This window comes from Cibotium barometz, chromosome 29 (genome assembly GCF_041138505.1).
Source record: "Cibotium barometz isolate CiBa-2024 chromosome 29, ASM4113850v1, whole genome shotgun sequence".
Lineage (NCBI taxonomy): Eukaryota > Viridiplantae > Streptophyta > Polypodiopsida > Cyatheales > Cibotiaceae > Cibotium > Cibotium barometz.
Genome location: NC_141074.1, coordinates 3437661 through 3458875, shown reverse-complemented (window position 1 = coordinate 3458875; position 21215 = coordinate 3437661). Strand labels below are relative to the sequence as shown.

General features: G+C 42.2%; 1 long non-coding RNA gene across 1 annotated transcript; it reads left to right on the top strand.

The window, feature by feature from the left end:
- The first annotated feature begins 18674 nt into the window (after positions 1–18674).
- On the top strand, positions 18675–19227 carry LOC147621737 (uncharacterized). The gene is made up of 3 exons (XR_015269706.1): positions 18675–18734; positions 18829–18974; positions 19190–19227. It is a non-coding gene; the product is annotated as an uncharacterized LOC147621737 (long non-coding RNA).
- Positions 19228–21215: the final 1988 nt, after the last annotated feature.

Here is a 21215-nt window from a genome sequence, read left to right as displayed (position 1 = left end):
GAAGCTGCCATTGGAGCTGTGAAGCTTGGAGCACACCGAATCTTATCAGATCTGAGAGCTTGGCCTACCGGGTAAGGTCTTCTAAACATCCTTGAGCGGATTGCAGGTGAAACAGGCAAAAGCAAAGCATTTTAGAGCAAATCAAAGCAAGGCAAAATTCTGGTTTTTGAAGCTTTCCATTAAAGCTTGGGGAACATTGATGTATGGTGAAAATACAAGTGATTCTGGCAAAAGACATATGCATTTGACAAAGAGGGATGCATTGGCAACCCATGTGCAAGCCTTGAACAAAATTTGGAGCAATTTACATGCATTTAATTGAGAGAAATCTCTGGTTTTTGAGCTCTCACAAAACAGAGAAGAGGAAGCCCAAAATTGATCCATTTGGAGCATGTATTTGACAAAAATCCAACCATTGGTGGGTTGCACACATACCCAAGTGTGTTGGGCACCTAAAGTCATCTTCAATTAGCATCACAAACTCTCCTAAACCCCCCTACAGCAGGCGGCGCAGCCATCTACAGAGAAACAGAGCTATTTTTTGGTTTTTTGCCCACGAGGAGTTTGATTTCTCATTGGTTACTTGACATCTTCCACAAATTTCTTAGCAATTGGATGCTTTACATCTTGGAGAAGAGGGCTATGTGATTTGTTTGGCCAATGATGCTTAATTGAGCTGGGAATGAGCTGATTAAAACAGGCTGTCCACTGGTTTTGCAGAGAAACAGAGCATTTTAATCGAGCAATTAATCTTTGGTGTTTTACAATTGGAAAAATTCCTCTTACATGGAGTTGATGGACACTATTGCTAAGCCAATGAATGCCTGGTTGCTCAATTTGGTGGAATATTGAAGGAATTAGAGCCAAATCATTACTGGTTTTTCTGGTTTTTTTGGTTTTTTCAAAAACAGAAAAAGGGGTTTTCAAAAATTGATGATTACACATGTCAGATGGAGTTGATACTCAACATTGAGGTTCATTAGGTGTCAATGCAAGTTGCCTAGACTTGATTGCACCATTACATTGCGATTTGGAGCCTTGGAAGGCGTGTCAATTCAGGGTATTCCGCACTGCGTGAGTCAGTTCATCTCAGATGATTACAGGTTGATTTTCTACATCAAATTTGGAGTTTGTTGGCTATCTTGGAGTATCTGGAACATTAATTGGAGTGTGGTTGAGCTGAGAAAGGCTCACTTACAGATTTGAAGTGTGCGGAAGGTGTATGCATTGAGCGAACATGTCTGACAATCCAGTTCAGATTGTTGGTGAGAAGCTGGATAGGAAGAACTTCCAAGCATGGAAGTACAGGATAAAGAGTTTCTTGAAAGGGAAAGGATTCTGGAATCTCATTACAGGTGCTGAGCCAGAGCCTGAGCTACCTCGGCAACCTACACAGCAGCAGCTTATTGCTCATAAGCAGTGGTCAGAGAGAGCATTCAAAGTGCTGCATTATTTGTCTATATGTATATCTGATGCTATGCTCATACACATTCAGGATGCTGAGAATCCCAAAGATGCATGGGATACTTTGGTCAAAATGTTTGATACAGATACGAGTGCTCGTAAGTCTCAATTGCGACAGCAGATACACAATGTAAAAAGGAATAAAAGGAGCATACATGATTATGTGCAAGAAATCAAGAAGTTTGCAGATGCATTGGCCACAATAAATGCCCCCATGCCTGATGATGATTTGGTGGATATTACCTTGCGTGGTCTTGGCAAGGAATACAAATCCTTTGATACATCTATCTCAGTGAGGAGTACAGGTCTACCCGACTTCGATGAGTTGGTTTCCCTCTTGTTGGTTGAGGAAATCAAGCTCAGTGATTCATTTCTGGATGCATCTACTAGCCATGATGATGGCAGAAATCAGGCATTTTACTCGCAGAGAGGTTTTAGAGGCAGGGGGAGATTTGCATCACGTGGACGTGGTGGTAATGGTCGTGGATGGCAGGATAGACCTCCACAACAGAATTTTCAGCCTTCTTATGGTGCTCGAGGTGGTCGTGGTTATGCACCTCAGCGAGGTAGAGGTACCCCCCGTGGTCGAGGACGTTGGCAAGGCCAACAAAATTCTATGCAAGATGTGGAATGCCATTATTGTGGCAAATATGGTCGTATGGCGAGAGATTGCTTTCGCAAACAGAATGATTTGAGAGGGGGAAGAGCACAGCATGGTGGTCATTATGGTGGGAACTATGCACAACATGGTGGCAACTATGCATCAAGTAGAAATGATGGAGCTGCAAATCATTTGTTTGCCATGAAGCATGTTGTGGGTTCTATGACAACAAATGCTGAGAATGATGATACATGGTATATGGACTCAGGAGCATCAAATCATATGACATGCCATGGTGAATGGTTTGAGCACATGAAGCCAATGGATGTCAAAGGTTATGTGGAAACAGGTGATGATACCCAGCATGTCATTACACATGTTGGAAGTGTACCATTGGTCATGCATAATGGTCAGACAAAGTCTATGTCAGATGTGCTGTATGTGCCTTCAATCACTAAAAGCTTGGCCTCAGTTGGTCAAATGGTGGAACAAGGATTACAGGTTAGATTCAACGAGCATGGATGCTTTGTTGAAGACTTCAAACATGGATGTAGAGTGATTGCTAAAGGCAAGAAAGAAGGAAGACTGTTTAAGCTGGATGCTGGAATTCCTGAGCTAAAATCAGCCATGTTCTCAAAGAGCAGGAATGTGGTACAGGATATTGATATGTGGCACAAGAGGATTGGCCATGTAAATATACAGAGATTAAAGAACATGCAAACAAGAGGCATTGTGAATGGATTGCCTAGGTTCAAATATGATGGACATATGCATGTTTGTGAAGCCTGTCAGTTTGGGAAGCAGGCAAGATTGAGGTTTCCTAGAGAAGGAAATATGAGTAACAGGCCACTTGAGATCGTGCACAGTGATGTATGGGGTCCTGCACAAAACCCGTCTATCAAAGGCAGCTTATACTATGTTACATTCATTGATGACTTTAGCAGGATGACATGGATATATTTTCTGAAAGAGAAGAGTGAAGTATTGGAAAAATTCATGGATTTCAAAGCTTTTGCAGAAAAGCAGTATGGCTGTTGGATTAAATGTCTGAGGACAGATGGAGGTGGTGAATACACCTCAAAAGCTTTTGAGCACTTCTTGAGGAAGCATGGAATAAGGAGACAATTGACTTGCAGGTATACACCTCAGCAGAATGGTGTGGCTGAGAGAAAGAACAGAGTTATATGTGAAGTGGCAAGGGCAATGCTTAATGAAAAGAGCATGCCAGATTACTATTGGGCAGAAGCATGTGCTACTGCAGTATACATATTGAACAAAACACCTACAGCAGCCATTCATGGAAGCACGCCAGAGATGCGGCTCACAGGTTACAAGCCAGACATTGGGCATCTTAAAGTTTTTGGATGCATAGCTTATGTTCATGTGCCTGATGAAAGAAGAAGGAAGTTGGATCCTAAAGCTGAGAAATGTGTATTTGTTGGATATGCACAGGATCGAAAGGCCTACAAGTGTTATAATCCACAAACTAGACAAGTGGTCATCTCACGTGATGTGGTGTTTGATGAGCTTGCTAGTTGGTATAAGGCAAAAGATGAGGGTGTTATTGAGACACTTGAGGCTGATGTACATGTGAACTTGCCACCACAAGCAAGTTCTAGTTCTACTACTATGTCTGGGCCAGCAGAAGCTGAGAGTAGCAGTGTTCGTCCATGGTCAGGACGTCTGAGGCATGAGAGTGTAAGCACTGGGAGTAGTGCTTTGGACAAAGTCAAAAAGAAAGTTGAAGGGATTGGAATCACAGGATATGAGTCATCCAGTTCTGAAAGTTTGGATGAGGAGCTTGGCATACCTGTTTTACGCACACCTGGTGCGAGGCAGGACAGATATGTGCCACCACATGCTAGAGTCACAGGTGTACAGAGTGACCCGCAGGCATTGCGGAGATCCCAGAGGGTCAGATATCCTGTTGACAGGTTGACATACAGAGATTTTGCTATGCACTATGCATACATGACATCTATGGTAAAGCATGTGGAACCTACATGCTACACAGAGGCTATTGGAGAGCATGTATGGGAGAAAGCAATGGACATAGAGATGGATGCATTGGTCCATAATGATACATGGGATTTGGTTGCCCTACCAAAGGACAAGAATGCTATTGGATGTAAATGGGTCTACAAAGTGAAGTGCAAATCTGATGGTTCTATTGAAAGACATAAAGCAAGATTGGTAGCAAAGGGATATGCACAGACTCATGGATTGGATTATGATGAGACGTTTAGCCCAGTGGCTAAGATGGGCACAGTGAGAGCAGTCATTGCTATGGCTGCAGCTAATGGCTGGGAAATGCATCAGATGGATGTAAAGAATGCATTTCTGAATGGAGATCTACAAGAGGAAGTATACATGGCACAGCCAGAAGGGTATGTACACCCTAGATATCCCACTCACGTATGCAGGTTGAAAAAGGCATTGTATGGTCTAAAGCAAGCACCACGTGCCTGGAGTGATAAGATGAGCAAATATCTTATCTCACTTGGTTTCCAGATTTCTACAGCAGACTCTTCACTGTATGTGAAGAAGACACAGCATGGGATTGTGTTACTAGTCATCTATGTGGATGACTTGATTATTACAGGTGATCATGGTGCAGATGTGATGCATGTCAAGCAAGCTTTAAGTGGGAAATTTGACATGAAAGATCTTGGTGAGTTGAGATACTTCCTTGGCATTGAAGTGGTGAAAGATCATGCAGGTACTTGGTTAGTACAGCGCCAATATGCCTTGGATATGTTGGCAAAGTATGGCATGACAGGATGTAAACCTATGAGTACACCATTGGAGCAAAATATGAAGTTGCGGGCTGATTATGGCGAGGAATTGGATGATCCTTCCATGTATAGGAAGATGGTTGGTAGTCTCATATACATGACTATCACACGCCCAGATTTGAGTTATGCAGTGGGGCTAGTCAGTCAGTTTATGCAGAGCCCCAGGAAGCCACATTTGGATGCAGTGAGACGCATCATGAGATATGTGAAGACCACAGCACATTATGGTCTATTTTATGAGAGTGGTAAAAGCTTGGACATTCATGGCTACACAGATGCTGATTGGGCAGGTAGCGCATATGACAGGAGGTCTACTAGTGGATATGCTTTTACACTTGGAAGTGCTGTGGTGAGTTGGAGTAGCAAAAAGCAACCTACAGTTGCTTTATCCAGTACAGAGGCTGAGTACAGAGGTGCAGCCATTGCTACTTGTGAGGCTGTTTGGTTAAAGAGTCTTTTGGCAGATTTATGTGAGCCTCTTGATGGGAAAGTTATCATACATTGTGACAACATGAGCAGTATACAGCTGGCAAAGAATCCAGTGTTTCATGCGAGGACCAAACACATAGAGGTCCATTATCACTTTGTCAGAGAAAAGGTGCTGGATGGTACAGTTGATCTTCACTATGTGAAGACTGATGAGCAGGTGGCTGATATCTTCACGAAGCCACTTAGCAGGGAGAAGTTCGAGTACTTCCGGACTATGTTGGGAGTACATGGGATGAGCTTGAGGGGGAGTGTTGAGAGTCTTGATATCCCAAGCTCATCTACATCTTCATCGGCAGTACATCATGAGCTTGAGAGGGGCTGTTGAGATATTCAAGCTCGATGTTAGTGTGAGCCAGCTATGCTATGTGCTGGCAGATTAGGTAGGAACATGTGTGACATAAATGACCGCGTGTCCAGCTGGTCATAGTGTGTGGACATTAGCTAGGGTTAGTAGAGTGTGGACACAACTCATTGTGTGTTGTGTGGATTATGGATTAGAGTGCATTATGCTTTGTGTGAGAGTGGACATGGCTTCCCTCTATGGTTAGGGTTTGCAATATACATTAGGGTTTGCTCCTGTGTGTGTGTCTCCTCCTCCTCTACCGTTCTTTCAACAGGCTACACCATTGAACCATTTACACACATTAAAACTTCATTAATCAAATATTAATTGCACACACACACACTCTTTAACATAAAGAACACACACACATTAGCTACTCATTCCTTAATCCAAAACGAATGATTAGGCAATAGAAATGTAGACAATGATGGAGGCAAGAACCTTTCTTTGCATTAGAACGGAAGAATGTACACGAATCGCGTGTAGGAAGCGCCGCAAGATGCTTCTCTTCTCTTCTCTTCTTTTAGTGAGCTCCTCTCAGTTTACACGATAGAATTAGGATCCTTCTAAAAACCTAGCTCATTGACTTATATACTTCCTAGGCTTTTTAGAAAACTGACTTTCACGGTGAGTGTCCGTCACTTACAAGCTGGAAGCCTTTTAGCCCCGAATTACATGACCATAATTAATTACAAGGCTTTGACGGGAAAGTATTTTAAAATACACAGCTTTTTACAGGACTCAAAAAAATAATAATCTTTGCCGATTTCCCGCGCTCGTTTCTGTCTTTGTTGCTTCTTCTTCCTGCTTGTCTTTACTCTTCCTTCTCGCTTGCTCCATGTACAACTTTCTTCACTTTTAAGTCGGCGCTAGCTTGCTGAAACACTCCCCCCCCCTATTTAAGTGTCTGTCCCTGGACACTTCCATTTGGTGTTGTAGGCGTCAAGGGTACTGCTTTGTTGCGGTGTGCCTCTTGTGGCAGTTGATGTTTTCAAGCTGGTGGCTTCCACTTCTTGTGCTTTTCTTCTTGATGGCTTTGGTTGTCTGCCTTGAGCTGCCTATTATGTTAGGTTCTTCGTTGTGTCTCCATCTCGTCTTCAAGCTTAGATTTGCAATTCTTGAACATTTGAAGGCTGGCAAGTAATTTGACTTTATGTGGCCAACTTTGAGATGAGAGCACAAGTATTATTGGTGGTAATGTAAAAAGGAAAATAAAAAACAATAAAAGGGAATAAAAGTTAGGTCTAAAACCTAGATATGTCAAAGGGAAAAACCCAGTAGGAAAAAGTGCCTTTGATTTCAAATCTTATTAGTGATGGTGTTTATGAGCATATAGTAGAGAAAGTTATGTTATGCTAAGTTCTCCATAAGTGGATGGTGTAGGGTGTAGTGCATTGGCAGTGCATGGGTTTAGCAATTGAAGAGTGCCTAATGCTTGTGTCCAAGAGTGGGACACCCTAGTATGCATACACAGAAAATGCAATTAAAACTTTATGCAGTGCGAGAGAAAATTCATGATGGGTACTTTGAGAAGTGGAGCCATTAGAGCACTATAAGTTGCTTCAATAGCTACCATCTCTTCCAAAAGGGCTTTTGTTGTTGAGGTTTCTCAGCTCATCTCACTGTGCATTTGTGCGTGAGTGTAGGACTTCTCCGCCACTCCTCCGACTCTTAAAGTAGTAGAATTAGACTCTTATGCTCATCTCATCCAGCATGAGCGACATAGTTATCTAGCTCGACTCTCTAGGTTAAGCTTATACCTATTAACTAAGACGCATACACAGAGTCTAGTAGGACTAAAAAGCTTTTGGGACCGATGCTTTGCTCATTTAGCGGCTTAGCTGCCCGACTCTTGACTCTTATGTCCCCAGCTGGGTGATGACTTGGACTTTTACAAAATGTTCTCTGAATAGCTTAAAATAATCTTGATGTCCGAACAATTTGTTGTTGATCACCTGGAAGTTAATTTTCATCTATTTCTAAGTTTGAAAGCTTCGATGGCATCCTGAAGAGATGCACTGTTTTGTAGATACTTTAGTTGCTGCATGGCTTGTTTTAGTGCAAAGATGCCTTAACTTCTTAGGTGAGCTGCTTTTCTTTGATGTTTTCTTTGATGTATCTCCCCCCTCTTGTTCTTAGCATAATTGACATGTGCAGGTGCATGGGTGTCCAAGAATGTGCCTAATGCATGGCCGTGTAATGTGGCCCTATATGCGTACACAGTCAATGCATTGTTAACAACATGCAGTGCAAGAGGAGGATCTTGGATCAATTGGATCCAAGGGTTGTTGATGAGACAAGCCTTGTGAAGCTAAATACTTCTCGACTTCACGTAGTACATCAAGCCTTTGTTGTTCTAGTAGGTAAGTAAACTGTTGTACAACATTTGTACAATACCTTGGTACCATGGTTTCCACTTTCGAGAAGGAAGTAGATGTTACTTGTGTAGTTAGTGGCTTTGGTACCCACTTTCCTTTCTCCTGTTTGGTTGCATTTGTTGATGGCCTGTTGGCCGGCTTTAACTTTCCCTTTTCCTTGGTTTCTGGCGTTGCCATAGCTTTATGTGGTGGCTGATCATGTGCTTTCTTTGGTAGCCACACTTGTTTTGTTTGAGTGACCTTTGGAGACTTTGTTGGATTGGCATTGAAAGTCTGTTCAGGTCAAGGTTGGGTTGTCTTTGGCAGCCATATGTACTTTGTTCCCTCATGGTAGCTTTGTGCTTGGAGGGTTACCTTCTTTACCCACCTACTGGTTGTTCATTGAGAAGCCCACTGATTTGATGACTTTGACGTGTTCTTTTGCTTATGGGGCTCTCGTTGTTTTGGAACCTATTTCTCTACTATCACCCTTGATTGGCGTGTTCTTTTGCTTATGGGGCTCTCGTTGTTTTGGAACCTATTTCTCTGCTATTTCTCGTTGTTTTGGAACCTATTTCTTTGCTATCACCCTTGATTGGCGTTGTGGTGACTTTCTTTTTGTGACAGGGACTATTCCTTTAGGTACCCACATATGTGATTGTCCTTGTTGTGCTTCCTTTATATTCTTGGGAATCCACACTTGGTTGCTTGACTTTGGCTTTCTTTGCTTTTGATGACCTTGCTGTGTTCCCTTGAATCTCTTCGTTGGTCGTTTGTTGACTGATTGGTGCTGTTTTAAGGGTGCTACCACCTTTGTTCTTTGTTTCACAGTGTGCTTTCCTTGGCGGTAAGATACCCACAAAGATTGGTTTCCTTTCTGAGCCGCGACAAGCGCCTTGGATATCCGAATTCCTGTGTATTGTCTTGGCTCCTACTTGTTTTACCCACCTGTCGTTTTGTTGACTTTGTTGTCTCTTCCGTTGGCTTAGCAATTAGTGGTAGGTGGGGTATATTTGAGATGTTTGGATCTTCATCAACAGTGATTGTCTGTGTTGGCTGTGTATCCATCTCATCATTAGTGTCTGATTCGTCCATGTAATATTTATTGGAGATGAATGATTCGAACATTGTATCACCATTCATCTCAAATTCTACTCCGTCCTTCTTCCAATTGTGGCGTGCGTTGTACTTTCTTTGCCATGGGGTTCTCAGAATCACTGGCGTGTTTGTCTTTCCTGGCTTCATGACATAGAATCTATGTGGCACATTAGTTTTATTAATGAAAATATCAAGATTAAAGTAACCAATGCTGCCCGTTTTATTGCACGTAAATGTAGTCAACTTTACATTTGTTGTCTCTCAAGTGTTGGTTGGTTTTTGAGAGACGGCCATTTGTCATAGCTCAAGGTGTTTAAATCTGCCCCAGAATCAATCAAAGCATATGTCATTAGGCGCTCTTGGCCTATATAGACTATGACTTGTGGTCTGACTTGAAAGTCTTTGCCATCAAGGCTTCACTATAAAAGGGGAGGGTCTTTACCGCGTTTATAGCCCCCCCCAATACAAAGGATTTTTTAGAGGTCTAAATTTACGGATATGCGGTAATGCTCGCGGCAATGGATCACGCGGTAATAAGCGCGGTAATAGTCGCGGTAATAAGCGCGGTAATAGTCACGGTAATAGTCACGGTAATATTACCATTTAAAAAAAATAAAAATTGAGATGACCATTTGGATGGGCCCATAGCTGGACCCATTCAAATGGTCATCTCAATTATTTTTTTAATATATAATTAATTAAATGCACACACTAATTACGTACTAACAATGTTTAATTAGTGTATGCGTACACATATTAGTGTGCGAAAGTGTTTGCACACACTAATAGTGTGCATGCATACACACTAGCGCTCATTAGTGTGTGTATGCACACACACTAATGCAAACATTAGTGTGTGCATTCACACATTGGTCACGGGTGTGTGGCACACATTGTGTGCATGCGTATACACTAATGTGAGCATTAGTGGCACACATTGGTGTGTTTGCCATATATTAGTGTGTAATTAGTATGTAATGCACACACTAAATTACACACTAATTAGTATGTGCGCATGTACACTAATGTGTTTGCGACACATTAGTGTGTAATTAGTGTGTGCGCACATACACATTAGTATGCGCATGTACACTAATTAGTGTGTAATTAGTGTGTGTGCATGTACACATTGGTGTGTTTGCCACACATTAGTGTGTGGTAAACACCCTAATTAATGTGTGCATGCGCATACACTAATTTATGGGTAATTAGTGTATGTGCATGCACACATTGGTGTGTTTATCACACATTAGTGTGTGCGCATGCCACATATTAATGTGTAATTAGTATGTAATGCACACACTAATTACACACACTAATAGTGTATGCATGCATACATTGGTGTGTTTGCCACTAATTAGTGTGTAATTAGTGGTGGCAAACACACCAATGTGTAATGTATACACTAATTACATACTAATTAGTGTCTAAAGTATACACTAATTATACACTAATTACATACTAATTAGTGCATAATTAGTGTGTAATGTATACACTAACTACACACTAATTAGTATGTAATTAGTGTATAATGTATACACTAATTATATACTAATTAGTGTTACACACTAGTTTAGTGTGTAGTTAGTGTGTACGCATGCTCACATTAGTGTGTGCTTGCATACATTGGTGTGTTTACCACACATTAGTGTGTAATGCACACACTAAATACACACCAATTAGTGTGTAATTAGTGTGTGTATGCACACATTGGTGTGTTTGCCACACACACATAAACTAATTACAGACTAATTAGTGCGAACGTGTGTACGCATGCTAATGTTAGTGTGTGCTTGCACACATTAGTGTGTGCATGCACACATTGGTGTGTTTGCCACACATTAGTGTAATACACACACTAATTGAACCACTAATTGCACACACATTAGTGTGTAATACACACACTAATTGTACCACTAATTGCACACTAATTAGTGTGTAATACACACACTAATTGCACACTAATTAGTGTGTAAGTAGTGTGTACATGCACACATTGGTGTGTTTGTCACACACACATACATATACACGTGCACAAACACACATACACACACACAAACACACACATACACACATATATATGCATGTGTGTGTGTATGCACACATTAGTGTGTGCAAACACACCAATGTGTGCGTGCGCACACGCTAATGCAAACATTAGTATGTGCGCATGCACGCATTGGTGTGTGCATGCACACAATGGTGTGTACATGCACACATTGGTGTGTTTGCACACACTAATGTGTGTATACGCACACACATATGCATATATGTGTGTGTATATGTGTGTGTGTGTGTGTGTGTGTGTGTGTATGTGTGTGTGTGTGTGTAGAAAAGCAATGGACAATGCACTTACATTCGTTGATAGACGATGTTGAGCTTTGGAGGAAAGAGGGAGAGAGAGAGAGAGAGAGGGATAGTGAGCTTGTAAGAGGAGGGGAGGGGGGGTGGAGAAGATGGCTATGGCTATGACTTTCCCGCTACTCCAACTCTTCATCTTGCAAGAAAGGGGGTAAAAATGCGGGGAGGGTTTGCCTTTGCCCCCCTTTTTTAAAAAAATTTAAAAAGTGCGGTAATAAGCGTGGTAATAAGCGCGGTAATAGTAGGGGTAATAGTGGGGGTAATATTCGCGGTAATAAGCACGGTAATAGTCGTGGTAATAAGTGCAGTAAAAATGCTTTCATTTAGAAAGGGGCTCTCTCTCTCCTCTCTCTCCTCTTTTGCTTACTCTCTCTCTCCTCTCTCTCCTCTCTCTCCTCTTTTGCTTACTCTCTCTCCTCCCATGCGGTAAAGTAGCGCGGTAAGCAGTCCGCCCTCTTGTAGTGGCACCTCGGATCCTCTTGGTGACGCCGTGGAAGAAGCACTACGAGGAATGCTCCACGTCCTTGCCACCATCAAGAGTCGCAAGAGCACCGACACCTGAGATCTCTCTCAGCACGCATGCCAAGTGTACTGTCACTCACCTCGTAAACTATGCACCTCAGATCCTCTCGGTGACACCGTGAAAGAAGCACTACGAGGAATGCTCCACATCCTTGCCACCATCGTGCTCTTGTCCACTTAGAACCAAGAAGAATTGGTCCTTTCAAAGATCTTGCAGGCATAACCAAGCCAAAAGACTTGTGACCAAGCCCACATTATCTAGGTAGATACCACAAAGGGTGAAAGCATGCTAAGATGGCTCACTATTTGACCTTTTTTAGTAGAATTTATAGCAATTGGAGGAAAAAAGGTGGGGCATGGTATAGTTTTTGCAAATCAAGCTCAAATTTTGCGGACATTATAGATTTAGAATGTCCCCTTAAAGCTGTATCCATTGATAAATACAAATTCCACATTCCCAACACATTTGGACATCAAGAGTGGCACTACTATAGTGCTATCATAGTCCATATCCCGGACACAACTATTTGAGCCACCTTAGCATGCTTGTACCCCAAACCAAGCACCTTTACTTTTCTTCTATTTGAGCCCTTTACTCTCAAATCACTTGATTCTCAAGCTTGGGTTTACCTAGTTGACACCAAGCGACATATGAAAGTAAATCCTGTATGGCTGTGCCGTCAAGCAATGCACTAAAAAGCATTTTGCCATACAGACTATCAAATTCAACACATTTTCTAGAAAGCAACGATGTGACTTCCTTGGTGATCTTGATTTTTGTTTGTTTGCTTACATCTATCTTTTCTTTTCCCTTCCAAAGAGTAAACTTCTTTGCCTCATCTTTCACTGGTGAAGATGGTTGTTCTTAAACAATGGTGTTTGCGTTTGAGCTCATGGGTGTGTAGAAGATACGGGTGGTTCAAAAACCAAACTATTGCTATTACTAATTGAAGCCTTGGTGCATTTTAGTCCCATTACAAAAGTTACGAGCTTTGTGAAATAAATATCTATAAAACCAGGTGATGGTTTCATTGGACTCTTCTCATTGATTTTTGGGCTAGTTGGTTTGGTTTGTTTCTCAACAGCTATTTCAGGAGGCATTGTTTTGAACACGTTCTTCCTCTCTTTCCTCTTGAAGTGCCTGATTTAGGCCTTTAAACTTGTCTGGCAGAGGTGCTAGCCTTCTTGTGCACTCTGCAATGAGTAACAACATCTGTTACCAGTCTATGGGGTGCTACATTTGAGTCAATAGGTCAATGAGCATATTTCTCTCAATTTCATAATCCCAATCATTACCCTTTAAAATACCTTTGGTTGGTATTCTAGGTTGATTTGACAGAGATACAATCTGTCCACTAGAACGAGTGGAACTAGGAGGTTTGACTTGTTCAACAGTAGGAGAAGACAAATGGTTTTGCTTATTCACTAATGAAGATTATGAAACTTGAGCTTGCATAGGTTGACTACTAGGATATTTTGACAATTCAGTCGCAAGCAAGGATCCTTGGCCTAGTACAGGGGCGTTGAAGCCTTGTACTTGACCTCGTTGGTACTATGTCGTTGAGTCAATGCAATCAAAAAGATATTTCAAATATTGCTTATCCAACGTAGCTCCAGATATGGCATACATAATATCAACCCAATATATCATATAAGACCTATTAGTGATCTTGTCAAAGAGAACTTGTGTATCTATTGTATAGATCCACTTAGTAGAATCTATGTTAACATGATTCCACGTACTCATTGGTCCAGTAAAAGCAATTTTTCACTACAAGAGGACGGGTTGTTTACCGTGCTACCTTACGGCGTGGGAGAAGAGAGAAAGAGCAAATTAGGAGAGAGGAAGGTCTTTGCTGAATTGCTGCGGTTTTGCCACCTGTATTACCATGTATATTACCGCCTGCATACCCACTATTATTGCGGTGACACGCAAAAATTTCCGAGCTTATATCCTCTTCCATTATCGTGATTTATTACTTCACATTGTTTTTGTTTTTTAAAAGAATAGGAGGGGACCCCCCCCCTACAAGCTACTCAATTGTACATCCCATGGTGAATTTTTTTAGAAAGCATGCGCCCTTCCCCCCCCCCCCAACACACACACACACACACAAACTACATTGTACATCCCATGGTGACATTTTTAAGAAAGAATCACCCTACTATTTGTATAGTCCCTATTGCATCCTACTATGATAGTCGAATTGTTTGTATAGTCACTGTAGTAGTCTACTATCTTGTACTTCATCCTGTGTTTCAAAAGAATGTTAAAAAAATCACACATGAGTTTTTTGTGTTTGAACTATACTTAGCATTCCCATATACACATCGGCAACGCATGTACGAACATCACACACGGTTAATTCAAGCGATTGTGTGTGCGTTTATGTGTGTGTGTGTGTGTATGTGTCCTCTCTTCCCGAACATCGCACACATTTAACTTGAGAGATTGTATTCTCACAATCATCGCATCGAGATAAATTGAATTGAGAGAGAGAGAGAGAGAGAGAACCCAAGAAATCATATAAGCAATGGTTTATATTAATTCTCATCTTCTGAAGAGGAGAATGAAAATGAGCAAAATGAGGATAAACCTCATGACAACCCCCAAGACCCAGGAAGAAATGTAGCCAAGGACCTGAAGCTCAGAATGCCAGAGTATAAAGGAAAGAAAGGGAGGGACCCTCAGGTCCATGTACAAGCATTTGAAAGCTGGGAAACACTCAGAAGGCTTCCAAGATGGGACTGGAAAGTGTGCTTTCCCCAAACTCTGTGCTCTATAGCATAGAAATGATACTTCAACTACCCCCCTGAAAAGCTGACCACATGCAAACAAACATCCAAGGCATTGGTTCAGGGTTTCAAGGAGGGGAAGTCTGACAAAGAGTTGGTGAGCCAGCTGGGCAGGATCAAACAGAAGAAAGCAAGTGTCCGGTAGTTTATTGAAGAGATAAAATATCTGGCCCGCTAGCTATCATCTTCGCCTGCCAATAAGAGTCTGCGAGCGTGGTTCCTGAATGGGACTACCTTGAAAAGTCTGGCCAAGTCTGAAATCACCAACCCCACCAGATCCTTTGAGGACATGGTTGAGCGAGCAGTAGAGATGGAGCGGAAAAGAACAAAATGCCAAAGAGAAAGCTCAAGTGACTCCAGCTCATCTGATGGGGGCAGTAGCTCTGATGAATCAACAGGTAAAGCCAAGGAACTGCAGCATGAGCTGAAAAGACTTCGAATGACTGTGGAAGAACTGTCAAGGGTAAGAACGAAGATGCCTTCCAAGGGGGAAAAGTGGTGTGTCCATTGCAGGGAGAGCTCTCATGCTACTAGCAAATGTGTGAATGTGACTACTGTGAAAGAAGGGGGCACGAGTGGGAGGCAGTGCGGTTCGACTGGCCGTCCCGGCAGTCAGACTTACCGCTCCAGTGGCCCATAAAGCCCCAATGCAAGCGGTAGCCTAGCCTTCCTATTACCGACTTGAGAGAAAATATGGTTTTGTGTGTGTGTGTGTGTGTGTGTGTGTGTGTGTGTGTCTGTGTGTGTGTGTGTGTGTGTGAGAGAGAGAGAGAGAGAGAGACAGAGAGAGAGAGATCATCTTATACTTCTGTTGCTTCTTGCCATTGGCCCATTTGAAGGAGGGATCTCTATTTTGGGAGAGAGACAAGAGAGAGGTAGATTCCACTCACCAGTGATTCTCTAGGTTGTGTCAGAGTGGGCACTTCCTTATTACAACAAACATGGATAGTCGTAAACATGGTGCATTTCTGTGATGGCCCTTGGGAAATGGTTGGAAAGGTGCTCTAGGGTGTGCCATAGATAGAGGATTGTTGCTCAGTAGTAGCACAGAGAGAGAGAGAGAGAGAGAGAGAGAGAGAGAGAGAGAGAGAGAGAGAGAGGTGTTCATGTGACATAAAGAGAGAGAGAAATGCTCAACCTTAGTTAAAAAATTTATGAACCTTAAAAAATATATATATTTTAAAGCCATGCCCACTAGTGTGACCTTTTTTAAATTTGAAAAAAAGGGGTTTCCCATCGACACCGTTTCTGTAAGATGAGAGTTCTGAGCATTTTTGGGAGCTAGCCCTTACAACCATCCAAGACATCCAGCTTTACAGGGAGTTGTACCCATTCAAAAAAGACGTTACCACGCTACTACATCAAAGCCTACATCTTTTCATTCCTAGGCATTAAGGAAGCTAGAACCTAGTGAAACAGGCTATAAGCCCTTCCCATGGAGACATACCTAGCTTTAGGGGAGCTAGACCTCTCTGATGAAGAGCTTCTACGAGGCGAGCCCCTCAACCAAGTTAAGATGGTCTCTACATCACCCAGCTCGCTGCAAAGCTCGAGGCACTAACAATCTCCTTCTTCTTCATTCTTTCAACATGCATGCAACTGCATGCATGTCAACTCTCCACACCTGTATGTCGCCTCTCCACACCTACTTGCACGCCATCAATACTCGACAATCCCACACATGAAGGGGGAAAGGACACCCTAAAGTGCAGGAGACCCTTCATTTCCAAAAAATAGATTGAAAAACTATGGCCGGTGGGGCAAGGGCAGTAGGGTAGCCCGAGAGGCTCCCTTGGGGATGTTGCCACTTGGAGCAATGGCCCTCGGCTGCAGTGTCACCGCCCTCAAACCCTACCACAAAGGTAAAATCCCAAAATTCCAAAACCTATACGAACCTTAAAATCTTATATTTAAAGTTAGTATCACAAGGTAATTAATGAACAAACATTTTTTACACATTGTGGCCACCTATTAATATTCGTTCCCTACAATGGTACCTAAGTATAAAATGCTCCTTACTATGCCTCCTATCAAATTGGTTTTGTTATCAACACACAGTAAATGAACATAAAGTGTAATACTCCAAAGTAACATTTAACATTCCCCACTTGTGTGAGTTTTCCTATAAACCGGTTTTTTGCAGGCACCCACACACTCTGTGCATGTGGAAGTTGAATTCCTACCCTAATCCAAATGGGCTTACACTAATCGACATGTAAGTGGTAACTTTTTAAGCCAACCCATCCTATCAAAAATACTAAATTGCTTCATACTTGCTTACACCTTAACTTTCCCATGCATCTTCGCCAAACTTATGTGAACAAAAGGATACTACCAAACTATGCAAACCACTATGCAAACCACTTACCAAACTATGCAAACCAAAGTACTTTTACAACTATACGATTCCTTAAAAAGCGTAAAAACTATACGATTCCGTAAAAAGCGTAAAAAAAGCTATACGATTCCTTAAAAAGCGTAAAAACTATACGATTCCTTAAAAAGCGTAAAAAAAGCTTCCCCATCTCGTGTGTGCCATTGTTTGTAAGAATTCACAGACGAACGGAGTTCATCTACTAAACGAGAAGGCACACAGATTCGCCATCGCCACACAGGAAGGCAAAGGCAACAAGTCGTTGCTATGTCTGTAAGGGAGGAGGCTAAATTGCCTTGCGCTTGTAAGCGACGAGGCTAAATTGCGCATAACATCAGAGATCAACTCTCGTCTACACCTGTGCTGGTAAACCTTGCAACGCCACATCACACAACAACTCGCATCTACGCCTGCACGATTCTATTATGGATCGTTCTCCATCGTCCCCCCCTTCTAGCAAGCGTGCAAAGCTTCAGGCCACTCAAGGTGCAACCTCACATTCTGCATCTTCTCCTCTTAATATAGGTGCCTTACGATTCCCTTTCTCCCCAAAGCAAATTAATAGACAGTCTGCTTTTGAGTTAAGACGGAGAGATCCATCCCTCCATCTCCGCTTGACATCATGTGCTGATGTATCTCCTGAGGAGGAGAACGTTGATTGTATTCCCGAATTCATGCTTTCTGTGTGGCCTCGTCCAACTGGTAGAACTGACAGGCTTTTGGAAGAGCTGACCTCACTTCATGAGGAGGTGATGGTGCTGAAGATGTACAGCGTATTGTGTGGCACAAGTGTCTTGGCATGTGCTGGAGATGTAATAAATTTTGTGATCAAAATCTTAGATCATTCACTCAAATTTGAGGTTGCTTGCTTCCCTGATTTTGAAGTAACATTAGTGGGAGAGAAATCAAAGAAACCATTTCAGAGTTCTGTTGGAGATGGTATAAGATATACCATCCTCCTCAAGTTTATTGCCTATCTGAGGGGAGACCTAGTTCAAGAAAAGGAAGCTAGAGTAGAAGATCATCACCTTCTTTCTTCTTGTCTCCTCCTCTTAGAGAATGCAGAAAAGAGAGTGTTTGGTATAATCAAGGCGCAAGGGGTGGTGATAAAGAATAGTGATCGTCAAGTTGTACATGAAGGAGCATTTCTCTCCTTGCTAAGAGGGGAGGTTCTCAAGTATTGTAATCTAGAGTGGCTCTGGTCTGATGGTAGAGAGGGGCAATCAAAGAGTAGTGTTTCATCCATCCGCAAAGATCAGCAGGATAGTGTTTCATCCTTCCACAAAGATGATCGGGATGGTTCTGCTCACCCCTTCTCCACCCTCATTTGGACAGAGTACAACAAGCCCTTAGTCCGCACATCAGATGCCTTCCCTAAGCCTAGCTCTTACTTCCAAGAGCGTAATCTTGCCAAGACAGCTCTCCTTCTCTAAGATCTAGAGAGCAAGTTCGACAACAATGAGCTTGGACAGCTGAGTACATCACCATTCTTCCTCTAGGATTTTTTCTCATAAAGACCTTCATCAAGCAACATGTAAGTCTTGCTCATACTTTTAGTTTTTATCTCATTTAAAGATATTATCATGTAAATTTATTCCTTGTCTTCTTTTTTCTGTGTCTCTTTCTAGAATAAGGTGGAGCGGAGTGTCGCCTACAAGAAGATCCAAGCGGTTATTCCAGGCAAGGTGAAAAATAAAGATCTGCCAATCCTTGTGCTGAGTGATCGAACCAAGAGAGCCCTATGTTTTGACACAGTGGATGCCTAAGTCGAGAGGTAATTCTGCACAGGGTGCTGGGTGCTGAATGCCATACAAAAGCTTTAACAGTTAATGAGGAGATAACACAATGATTAAAAAATCATCACGTTTTTAACCTTTGATAGTAAGTTGCAACCTGTGATACTAACAGTTAATGAGGAGATAAGATGATGATTAAAAAATCATCAGGTTTTTAGCTTGTGATACTAAGTTGCAACCTGTTTTGGTGAAGGCCCTTCGACATCCACGTGAGATGACTCACTTCGCTCTGTGCCCCCACCACCACTGGTGGCGGGCAACCTACCTTCCCCGACATCCACTCACGATCTGCTTCCTTGAGGGAGGCATCTCTGGTCTGCTTTTGGATTTTAGGTGTACACATTGTATATATTTTGGTACATTGTATATATTTTGATACATGTTGGTACATCGTACATGGAACACTATCGAGCAGCTTGTTATATGTGTGAGTAATCCACCTTTGCATGCAGATTGCTGGATTATAGGGTGGTTTATGATGAGCTGCCATTGGATTTCATGGTTTGTACATATGGGACTGGTTTTAGCAAACAGTTATTGGCTTAATTCCAGGGGTTTGTCTTTGCTATTGGGAGTGGCAAATGGTGTGTTCTCTTGATTTGTGCTCTCTTACAGTTCGCATTCAATGTTCTTATTCGACTACAACCATTAGTTCTAGTGATGAGTTTTGTGAAGAATGTTCTAGTCTTTCAAGATCTTGATGCTTGTAAGTGAATTAGTAACCATTAGTTCTGGTGATGTGTTAGCAGTTTTGTGAAGAATGTTCTACTACTAGGCTTTCAAGCTGTTCTTAGGATGCACTTATGTTTGAGGATCTATTTGATGGCTGCTGCATTGAGCTTTGCCTATTTGCAGCAAAGCTTTTCCTCATGTCTGGCTGAGACATGGATCTTGGTTTTGTTTGTTCATCGCCATGCTTTTCCTGACCTCCGGCTGCCGTAGATAACCCGTGCCTTGCTTGCTCTAGTCCCCAGCCATGGGAGCGAGGGAAAACCGCTGTGTGTGCTGCTGCTTACACATAGCGGGCGCTCTCCTACACATGCAGGGATTTTAAAAACATAGTGCTGACACAAGCTTTTTCACAGCTGGCATGATTCAATAAGCTTTTTTCTTCCTGCTGACGTCACTGTCGAGCTCACTATGTGGGCAATATTTGACGTGACGAGTCCCTTTCAAAGCAACGCCTTCTCTGGTTTCAGGCTGAATGTGGCATCCTGACTCTGTCTGTTCTTTTTTATTTCTGGCAGAGACATGGCTTTTTGGTTTTTCCTTTTTGCAAAGTTTTTCTTGGTTTCAGACTGAAAGGTGACATCTGGCTGAAATGTGGTTCTGCCTAATTGCACAAGAAGTTTTGGACATTTTCCCTAAGTATTCATTGGCTTCATGTTCACACTTGCAATTGAAGGGTACCGTGAAATACCTCTGAGATTTCAAGAGAGGAATCATATCATCCTATTGCCTGTGTTGTTTTCCTTTGATGGATAGAGGTTCCTTTTTACCATCTTGACTTGCTTGCTGAGTCTCCTCCCTGGGTCGTGGACGTATCTCATGCGAAGAGGGCTCATTCGAAGAGCATGTGTGGCCTTTCTTGTCAAATTTTCACACTGTCTTTGCCGTGTATTGGGCCCACTGAGGGGGTTTCCTCGATTTCTTTCAGCTTGTTGATGGAGGAGCACAAAAGCTTTATGGAAGCTGTCTCTGGGCTACGAAAGGGAATGCAGGCACCAAAATAGAGGATTCTTGTGAGCAATTGGGGGTTGCAAAGTATAGGCCCCTTCTTCCTGGGTCCATCCACAAAGCTTTGGTAGATATAGTGCACATAGGGCTTCTCCTCCATGACATAAGTTTCATTCAAGAAAAGGGCATTGACTATGAAGAGACTTCGTAGCATGTGTGCATTGGCAGCTCATCATGGTTGGAATGTACATCGGTTGGACATTAAGACTGCGTTTCTAAATATTGACTTGCATGAGGAAGTGTATGTAACACAGCCTCGTGGTTTTTTTCAGAAAGAGCAAGAGAACAAAGTGTGCAGGTTAAATAAAGAAAGCATTGTATGGTTTAAAGCAAGCACCTCGTGCTTGGTATGAGAAGATTCATGCATATTTCATTGCACATGGTTTTTGTAATAGTCCAATAGAAAGCACTTTGTATGTCAAGCATGTGGATGATGTACTTTTGATACTTGTTCTTTATGTTGATGACATGCTCCTCACTGG